The sequence below is a fragment of the Giraffa tippelskirchi genome, chromosome 1 (genome assembly GCF_054371585.1).
Source record: "Giraffa tippelskirchi isolate mGirTip1 chromosome 1, T2T-mGirTip1v1.2.pri, whole genome shotgun sequence".
Taxonomy (NCBI): domain Eukaryota; kingdom Metazoa; phylum Chordata; class Mammalia; order Artiodactyla; family Giraffidae; genus Giraffa; species Giraffa tippelskirchi.
The window spans coordinates 132,617,308-132,627,808 of record NC_137275.1 but is presented as its reverse complement, the minus strand read 5'-3'; the positions used below and the strand labels follow the sequence as shown (position 1 = coordinate 132,627,808).

The following is a 10,501-nucleotide window of genomic DNA, read 5'->3' as shown; positions in this document are numbered from 1 at the left end:
GCACAGTTTCTGAGTCAAAGGACATGCATATCCTTGTAAAGGACCTGAATGCATCAGGCCTAAGGGCCCTATGGAATATACACACCCTATCTTCCCATTTCTGTCTCCCTCTTCCTCCATCTCCTTCCTCCCTAGCCACACCTTCCTCCTTCTCCATAAGAAGCCTTCCTTCTGTTCCCCCAATGCTTGTGATCCTACTTCTGCTCTTCTGTATTGTAATTTTTTTCTCACTGTGTGTATATATGTGTTTATAATCTCCCTCATTCTAAACAAAGTTTGAGGCTACATTTTATGTCAAATTACTAGTTTACAGTTCTGTGTCTTTATCTGGACTCTGAGTTCCTACCTAACAAGGTCCTTGTATCATTCATCTTTGTATCGCTAGCACCTAATACACTAAATTTTCAGTAAACACTTGTTGACTTGTTTCAGGAGGGAACAAATGACTACTCTCGTTTTTCAGCTATCATGTAGTTTGTTTTTTATTTTTTCTTTTCAAGTTTCCTGGGATTTTAACTGACCTGAGCACATTAATTTCAAAAACAAAGGAAAATACTTATATAGCTTCAAGTTTCTAAACTCAGATGCCCTCAATTCAATACTGCAATATGCTTTAATATTAATTTAGCAACTACTGTCTAACTCAAGAAATGAGAAAGGAAAAATACAGAGGTTATACTTGCTTTATTCTTAGAAATTTTAACATTTATTCTCAAGGAAGATAGTATTTTCCCCAAACATGGACCCATATATAAGAAATGAACACAGGATTAAAACTCACATGCCTAGCCCTTCTGATAGAAAGCAGAATTAGTCATCACACTTAAAGTGTTAAAAATAAGAATACAGTACCTCTGTAGAAGAGAGAACCACTTTTCTTCCTCATGCGGTCGTGAGCATGCCAGATTGCTGGCCCATTATTTTGGCAGGTGTCTCTTGGAATGAAGTGTTGAGAGGCCTGGCATGATTTGACAGCACTTTGACAAGGCAGTGCCTCCTATGTGCACTTCCTGAGCAAATTGACTTCAGAGTCTCCTTCATGAATTCCAAGTCAGAGCAATCTGAGGCAGGCATGTCAGTTTGGATTACTCTCCTCCAGCCTCCAAAGACAACACGGGTTTTCTGTCAGTTGGCTTCAGACAGGTGGCACCATCAGCCTCAAGTTTAAAAAAGTGAAGGAAGTAAATTTACTAAATTTCCAAAAGGGAAAGAGTTTTTGTAAGTCTTCCTCATGGGAGCATCAGGAAATCCAACCTTTCCAGGTACTAGCTAACTAAAACAGTGCATTTATGTCCACAGTTCTCCATTTGAAAAATGGGCATGATAATAAGATCTACCTCTTAGACCTGTTTTGTGGCTGCAATGTTATAACTCATGTAATGTTCTTAGGATGTTGCCTGGTCCTAACTCTGGCTCAGAAATGTGAAATTTACTATTCCAAAGATGACATCTTTTTTATTTTTTAATTGAAATATAGTTGGACCATAAAGAAGGCGGAGCACCAAAGAACTGATGCCTTCAAATTGTGGTGCTGGAAAAGATGTTTGAGAGGCCCCCAGACAGCAAGGAGATCAAACCAGTCAATCCTAAAGGAAATCGACCCTGAATATTCACTGGAAGGACTGATGCTGAAGCTGAAGCTCCAATAGTTTGGCCACTTAATGCAAACAGCCAAGTCATTGGAAAAGACCCTGATGCTGGGAAAGATTGAGAGCAGGAGGAGAAGGCAGGAACAGAGGTTGAGATGGTTGGATGGCATCACCGACTCAATGGACTTCTGTTTGAACAAACTCTGGGAAACAGTGAGGACAGGGAAGCCTAGCATGCTGCAGTCCATGGGGTCTCAGAGAATTGGAAACAACTTAGTGACTGAACAATAGTTGCTTTACAATGTTGTGTTAGTTTCTGCTGTACAACAAAGTGAATCAGCTACACATATATATATAAATATATATATTCCCCCTCTTCCCTGGATTTCTTTCCCATTTAGGTCACCGCAAAGCACTGAGTAGTTTCCTGAGCTATACAAAGATGACTTTACTTTGTGGCAATTAGGTATAATGACCCATATTGGCATTTGAAAAAATCATTTTATACACAAATTCATCACCACTTAGACATAAAACATAAAGTGTTCACCTCTTAGCAGAGACCTAGGCAATCCTCAGAGAAAAAACAAATGTGCATTGAAATTCTGTCCACCTCACCATCTCTGTTTTATTTTGTTATACATTTATAATATTTATAGAACTATATTTTTATGGGCTTCCCAGGTGGCACTAGTGGTAAAGAATCTGCTTACCAATGCAGGAGACATAAGAGATGTGGGTTTGATCCCTGGGTTGGGAAGATTCCCTGGAGGAGGAAATGGCACACCACTCCAGTGTTCTTGCCTGGAAAATTCCATGAGTAGAAGTGGTGGGCTACAGTCCATGGGGCTGCAAAGAGTCAGACACGACTGAGTGACTGAGCACACATATCCTTTTATTACCCAAGTAAAATATATTCGTGATAAAAAAAAAATCTGGAAGACACACAGAACTTTGAGTGTGCATACAATCAACAGTAATCTCATGATCTAGATGGAAACACAGATAACATGAAGATAAATGAAAGATCCTCTAAGTCTTTTATGAATCCATATACACAAATAAAATGTAATTAAGAAAGTGCTATCTTTATTTTTATTTTTCCTTTAATATTATCTTGTGAAGATATTTAAACATCTTTAAATATCCTTCTAAACTATTGACTACACAGGAATTTGTTTAAATAATTTTTGACAAATTTAGTTCTTCTCAAATTTAATCTGTTATGAATTATCTTCTGATTATGTTTTCACTGAGATCTTTATAAAATAAATGGAATTAATGGTTCCTAAAGGTGTATATGATTTGCATAAATATATGCAAATTTATCTCTATAGTATTTTTAATAGACTATATTCTCAATAGTAAACTCTGAGGATATCAGATTTTTCTCTCTTTTGCTCACACTGGATATTAACATGTGAACTTTTTTTTTGTTTTGACATACCAAAAAGGCAAAACTTTATTTGCTGCTTTATTCTGCATTTTTTAGATCTACTGTCAGTATATAATTCATTTATGATTTTTTCACTTAAAATATTTATTTAATGTCTATCTTGTGCTAAATTTATTGTCAATAAAATATTTCATTTATGCATCCATTTATTGCATTATTGAGAGCTTGTTATTTAATTGCTACTTGTATTTTTCCTGTTGTGATTTCCAATTTTTATTATAAAATTCTCTTACTAATATGTTTGTTTTTTCCCCAAATGCTTTGTAAAATTCATAATATAGAACACCACCCATAACCCATCATGTAGCCTGCCATTATTTTTTCAGTTTTTTGCCTTTTGAGAATATTTACTTATACATCAGTACTTTCTTTTACAAAGGAAATACACACATCTTTTTATGAAGTTAACATAATAAATTGTCTAAAGATAACCTGGTATTTCTCCTGTAATAAAACTTTCAAGGGGTGAGGGGAGAACAAGGGGCTGAGTACTACTGCATATTCATAACTTTAGGGTTTTTTTAAAGAAAATGATAATTATTATTATTTTTTCAGCATACATGCAGGTATCAGCCTTGGTTCTTCAACTTTGCTGGATGCCCTGTAAGTCATTTTGATTTTACGAATTTTATCTTCACATCAAAAGAGACTTCCCAAACCTCTGCTCAGCGTCTCAGTGTCTAGATTTGTCACTTAAAAATCGGCAGATTTTGTAAAGGAAAACAGGTGAATATCAGGTTTGACTTAATGCACACTTGAGGTGCTTGCATATATATGCTTTTGAAAATATTCTATCCAACTTTCCAGTGCTTAGAGGCAGCATGTGAGTATTAGAAGTCATAATCTTTTCCCCTTAAAGATTTCAATTGAGATTAGTTCAATTAATTAAATATTAGCCTGTTGTCTTTCTATATAAGGCACTCCACAGTAGAAATCCAGGACTCACTTTGTTTGTTCAGATTGCTGATTTGAAATCTGCCACATTTATCTCTCTCCAGCTCCGGATGGCAGTGTGATATAAGGCCAAATAGTGAATGAAGGGCAATATTCTTGTTTTGCATTTATTCTGGTCTTTGAGCTCAAACTTATAGCAATGCACCGTTATTTTCTGTGCCTGCATGAAGCAAGGCCTACTCCTGCCAAGCCCTAAAGTTGTTAAGAATAATTTATGTTATCAGAAAATAGAAAAATTTAAATGACTGTGCTTTTCCATTAAATAATACGTATTTGACTAAGGCTGTTTCTTTCCACTGTGGTTTTCCCAGCACCTACTACAGAACTGATATAGAAAGTCTATCAATAAGCAGGTGTTGAGTGAATAAATGAATAATAATTGTATGTGATAAACGATTGCTACAATATGCTAATTTACTCTGCCCATAAAATATTCATTAATTAGTTTTTACAATGATGGTTACTCCTACAGTAGAAAAATGTGGTGTCACTTTCATCGCTTTCCACTTGGGAACACTATCAAAATAGGAATGCCATTGAAACAGTGTGGTGTACTTGAGCAAGGGTTTTATGTGAAACTTTGCTACATGTTAAAATGCTGATCAGTTTTTGTTATAGCATAATTCCTCTACTCAACTCCACAGGGAATAATTCCCTCCTATTTGGAATTCTACTTAATCAAATGTCAAGCAATGACTGGTTCACTGAACAGGAATGAAGGGAGCTGGTTTGATTCTTGGCTCTGTTATTTACAGGCTGAGTCACAGAAGAACATGACTTACCTCCCTGTTCTGTTATTTCCACTCTGGGCATCATACAAGAATGGAATTGTGATAATTGTGATAATTCACTAAGCTTAGAATGTAATCTTTCTTTCCCTAGAGTGTGTCATATCACAGGTACTCATCAAACATTCATTCTCTTTCTTAGTGCAAGAAAAGGAATTTTTTAGCCTTTATTTTTTTAATGTGGTTTGAGCAAATAAATCTTTGTTAGGCTGGGTATGGAGTGAAGCTCTATGGAAGAAAACAGGGATGGATTACCTTTAACATTTAAATATCCAAAGATGTACTTTCTCCACTTACAAGATATCTTTATGAGAGCCCAGCCTGTTTCACAGTCTCCTGCATTATAGACTATACTCTTACTTGTTCCAGAAATTCCATCATGTTGCCAGCATCAATAGACATGTTCTTTTACCCTATAAGAAAAGTGAACTGTCCTCTTTTCCAAAGGAAAAGAAAAAAAATCTCCACGAAAATCTCCATTTGCAGATAGGGGATTCTTGTTAGGTCTCGGGGCTTCCCAGGTAGCCCAGTGGTAAAGAATCCACCTGCCAGTGCAGGAGAGTCAGGAGATGCAGGTTCAATCCCTGGGTCTGGAGGATCCCCTGAAGAAAGAACCTGCTCCAGTGGCAACCTGCTTCTTGCCTGGAAAACTCCATGGACAGAGGAGCCTAGTGGGCTACAGTCCATGGGGTCGCAAAGAGTTGGACATGACTGAGAGACTGATCACATTATGTCTAGATATGAGCAGTTGTTCTGTAGACAGCTCCAGAACTTGAGGAGGTTAATCCCCAGCCCTGAGCAGGGCAGCGACAATGCCAGTGATTTTTACCTCCCCTTGGCAACATGCATAGTTGTCACTTCCATCCCCTCTCCCAAATCCCACCGTCCACCTCGCTCTTCCAAAGGCAATCACTCTACATCAGAAAAGACTGAAACATGACAGAATCTGCTCGACTTTATCAATGCCCTAATTAAATTCTGCTACATCCTGCAGAGCTTTCTCTTTTTGCCATACATCCTTTATCACCATTCTCTATAAATTCTTAATATTTAACAATCAATCCTTAATGTACATTCATATATGCATGACCCTGTAAAAGGATATTAGTAGAATGATAGTGAGCTCGCCAGTGTTTTGGGATGAACTCCAAAACTCTAAATGAATGTTGATTTAGGGCAAGTTCTCCAGATGTCAAGATCCTTCGGTACAAGCACCCAAACAAGGCCCTACAACAGAGTATTGGACCGACTTCTTCCCTGTTCATTCATAAATCATTCACTATTTGAGGTAGTGAGATATTTTAGATTACAAGGAATTGGTTTTTAACATCTCATACAAGGACTCATATGAAAATCTAAAGATATTTATAACTGATAATTTAATAAGGAAATTAGATGCATTCAAAGTTTTACAATCTAGAGCTAAATAAACACTTCTCCAAAGAACAAACACATGAAAAGGTGCTCAACATCACTAATTATTAGAGAACTGCAAATCAAAACTCACAGCAACAGAATGTGTGTTGTGTGTTAAGTCCACCAGGCTTCTCTGTCCATGGGATTCTCTAGGCATGAATACTGGAGTGGGTTGCTATGCCCTTCTCCACGGGATCTTTCCTACCCAGGGATCAAACCCATATCCCTTATGTCTCCTGGATTGGCAGGTGGGTTCTTTACCACTAGTGTCACCTGGGAAGCCCTCCAGTCAGAACGGCCATCATTAAAAAAAATTTACAAATAACAAATACTGGAAAGGGTGTGGAGAAAAGAGAACTCTCCTACACTGTTAGTGAGAATGTGAACTGGTAGAGCCAATATGGAGAACAGAATGAAGATTCTTTAAAAAAAAAAAAAAAAGGAATAGAGTTGCCATATGATACAACAATCCCACAGCAGGGCATATACCCAGACAAAACTATAATTCTAAAAGATACATGCATTCCTATGCTCATAACAGCACTATTTACAATATCCAAGACATGGAAACAACCTAAATGTCCATCAGCAGATGAATGGATAATGAAGATATAGTATATAGGTAGAAGGGAATACTACTCAGCCATAAAAAAGAAAGGAATAATGTCATTTGCTGCAATATGAATGGACCTAGTGATTATCATACTAAGTGAAGTAGATCAGAAAGAGAAAGACAAATACCATATCATATCACTTAATATGGAATCTAAAATATGACACAAATGAAGTTATCTAAGAAACAGAAATAGGCTCTCAGACATAGAGCACAAACTTGTGGTTGCCAAAGGGGTAGGGGTGGAGGAGGGATGGATTGTGAGTTTGGGGTTAGCAAATGCAAACTATTATACATAGGATGGATAAACAGCAAGGTCCTACTGTATAGCACAGGGACCTACATTCAATATCTTGTGATAATGCATCATGGCAAAGAATATGAAAAAGAATATGTATTATATATGTATATAGATATAACTGGATAGCTTTGTTGTACGGCAGAAACATTAACACAACATTGTCAATCAACTATATTTCAATAAAACAATTTACATTTAAAACAATTTACAATTTATAATTTAGAACAAAAAACATTCTACATCAAGGATTATAGTTTCTCATCTGTGATACTAAAAGGGATATGAAAAAAAAGGGTGGGTATGACTATTAGGGCAAGGGCTGTGGCAGGCTCTGAGTTGCCATTTCATAACTTTCCTTTCCTGTTTTGTTTTGTTTTTTTGTCCCACCGCACAGCTTGCAGGATCTTAGTTCCCCAACCAGGGATTGAACCCAGGCCCCAGCAATGAAAGGGCCGAGTCCTAACCACTGAACTGCCGGAGAATTACCACAATTTTCTTTTTGGAAATTAGCTTACAAGAGTCAGAGAGAGATCCCAGGAGGCAGCGTGGTCTAGAGGACTGAACATCGGCTCAGAAGTGAAATAAACAAGGATTCAGTTTCTAGAATAGTAACTTATGAACTGAGTGACTTTTTGTAATCTTTTTTTTTTTCTTACAGATGGATGGAGAAGACTGAGGTCAGAGCAAGCATTTAGAAGACTCACATCTGAGTAAGGTCCAGGACTCTGGAGTAAGAAGCCCTAGGTGGAGATTAAGAGCAAATAATTATTTTCCAAGCAGATGAAAGAATGTTAGGCTTACATTAAATACTAGTTGATCAGAGTATTCTGATGTTATTTCTTTAAATTTGTCTCTATCAATACAAACCACTACATTTTATACTGAATGAATGTCAATACTTTTCTGATTCAGACAGGCAGTCTGCTTGTTAAAAAAGTTATCTTAAAATTATCTAATAAAAAATCAGGCAACTGTATTTCTTATATATAAAATATTACTTTAGTAATGACCAAAGGAAAAAAAAAATGGGCTTCTGTATTTCAGAAGAATAAATGCTAAATTTAGCACAACCGAGGCCAGGCCCAAACTCTCTCAATTATTAGTTGGATGCCCTTGAGCCATGTAACTGAACCATGCTTCAACTTCCTCAAGTATAAACAGTGATGATACTATTTCCCTCACATAATATTTATTTGGCAATTAGCTGAAATAATGTAAAAGGGTAATGGATGAATTGGAGCAGGAAAATTATGCTAGAGATTTCTACATATGGAAGTCAAACTGAATGTCAACTTGCAACCCATTTCCAGTGTCTTAGTAAAGCAGTACTTTCACCACCTCTTGTCAAGTGGATATCTGGGCAGGAGCAACACTATTTGCATTTGGTGCCCAGGAGAACCTAGAAGGGAGGACACTGAAATCCTAAGATTCAAAGTTAAGAAAACTATATTGGAGGATATCAGGATGGTGCAAACCAGTATTCAGGGGCAGGTAAGTGTCATGGGGGCCCTGAACTAAAATGACATCAGCATCAAAAGAGAAAGACTGCAGACTGGCTCCAGCACTCAATCTGAGAGGGGGCGGGGGTACTGAAAGGAGAGAGGAAAAGGGAGGCCACCCAATCCAGCCCCCCGGGGACAGACTTGCACTTGGAGGAAGTGACTGTGTGAGTGACTGTAGCTTTAACTCCGGAGACCCAGCCATCTTGGCAGTGATTTTTCTGCTGATGATCAGACTGTTCTCTCCCTAAGAGCCCCTGTGTCAGGACAGAAATGTGGACTAGCCCTGTGGAGCGGAAGGCCAGGGAGCTCAGTTCCTAATACAGTCAGACTTCCATAACCACTAGTTCTACATCCAGACTGCACAAATCTACCGATCATCTGTGGGTTCTGGTATCGTGGTGGGCCCTGGAACCAATGCCCTGCGGATATTGGGGGATGACAGTATATGACTTTGAGTATGACCCTAACCCTTGGGAATGATGTTTCCTCCTGGTAACACTTCTCTGCCACAGAGATGATTATGCAGATAACACTTTTTCAATATAGAGAAAAATTCCAGTCAAAAGATGATTTAAATAAAGAACCCACCTGCTGATATGGAAGGCATAAGAGACACGGCTTTGATCCCTGGGTTGGGAAGATCCCCTGGAGGAGGAAATGACAACCCACTCTGGAAAAGGAGCCTGGCGGGGCTACAGTCCATAATGTTGCAAAGAGTCAGACACAGCTGAAGTGATTTTGCATGTGTACATGCATAGCCATCAAGAGAACCCTGGTCTTCCCAAGTGGCACTAGTGGTAAAGAATCTGCCTGCCACTGCAGGAGATGCAAGAGACACAGGTTTGATCCCTGGGTCAGGAAGATCCCCTGGAATAGGAAGTCACAACCTGCTCCAGTAATCTTGCCTGGAAAATTTCATGGACAGAGGGGCCCGGCAGGCTGGAGTCCATGAGGTTGCAAAGAGGCAGACATGACTGAGCACACATACACATAACCTTCAAGAGAACCCTGGTAGTTTAATCACAACAACAACCATTTGCAGCAGGAATATCTACTAAGCACAGCACTTATCTATGTTTATCTTCTTTCATCTTTAATTATGAGATTATGACATTGGTACTAGAATTCCCATTTTACATATGAGAACACTGAGACACAGCAAAATTAAAAAAATGATAAGTGGTGATTCCCAGATTGGAAACTGGGCTGTCCCATTCCAAGCCTCACGCTTAACTCTCATACTGCTACTTCAAAAATCATTTCTATACATAGATTTTGACTTTCCCACAGGTCAACATGTGGTCTGCAGCTATTCCTATGGAAGATTTCTGCCATAGAAAATTTGTTGTGACAGGCCAGTAGCAGAACTCCCATCTCTAAAGGGTTGAGTTTCAAATTATATTCCAGGTTCGCCAAGTCTATTAGGTTTAAAAATAGCCTGGGCTTTTTCTCGCATCCATGCATAAGATAGCATACATTAACTGAAGACTCGAACACATTTGCAAATGCAGTCACCCAGAAGGTAAAACACTGGAGCAGCCTACATAGGCAGCTATGCAAATGAAAAACAACCTTGCTTTTAAATGACTAACAGACCTGGAATGACTTGTATCAAATAAGCATTGATATGTCCATGGGCTTTTCTAGAAAGATCCCAACACTCCGGAATTGTAAAACTAAACTTGAAGTCTTCAGTTGTAATATAAATAGAGTATGGTGACTACAATCAATATAGATTTATTTGGCTGCCTCATACTTAATTTGTAAATTTTTCTTCATGCTAAAGAGCAAAATATGATGCGTCTTGTAACATCATTTGAATTCAGTTTGGTTGAACCCTGTGCTTTCAAGCCTAGCTGCCCTCTCTTCAAAAGATGCACAT

At 38.1% G+C, this 10,501-nt stretch overlaps 1 long non-coding RNA gene across 1 annotated transcript in view; it reads right to left on the bottom strand.

Annotated features, from left to right (window-relative positions):
• Positions 1-667: 667 nt before the first annotated feature.
• The window catches only part of LOC145509216 (uncharacterized), a 50,104-nt gene continuing 40,270 nt past the window's right edge, over positions 668-10,501 (bottom strand). Inside the window, exons 2-3 of the long non-coding RNA XR_014055917.1 lie at positions 2,303-2,438; positions 668-1,157 (exon numbers count right to left, since the gene is read on the bottom strand). This is a non-coding gene — a long non-coding RNA (uncharacterized LOC145509216). The remainder of the gene's footprint in view (positions 1,158-2,302; positions 2,439-10,501) is intronic.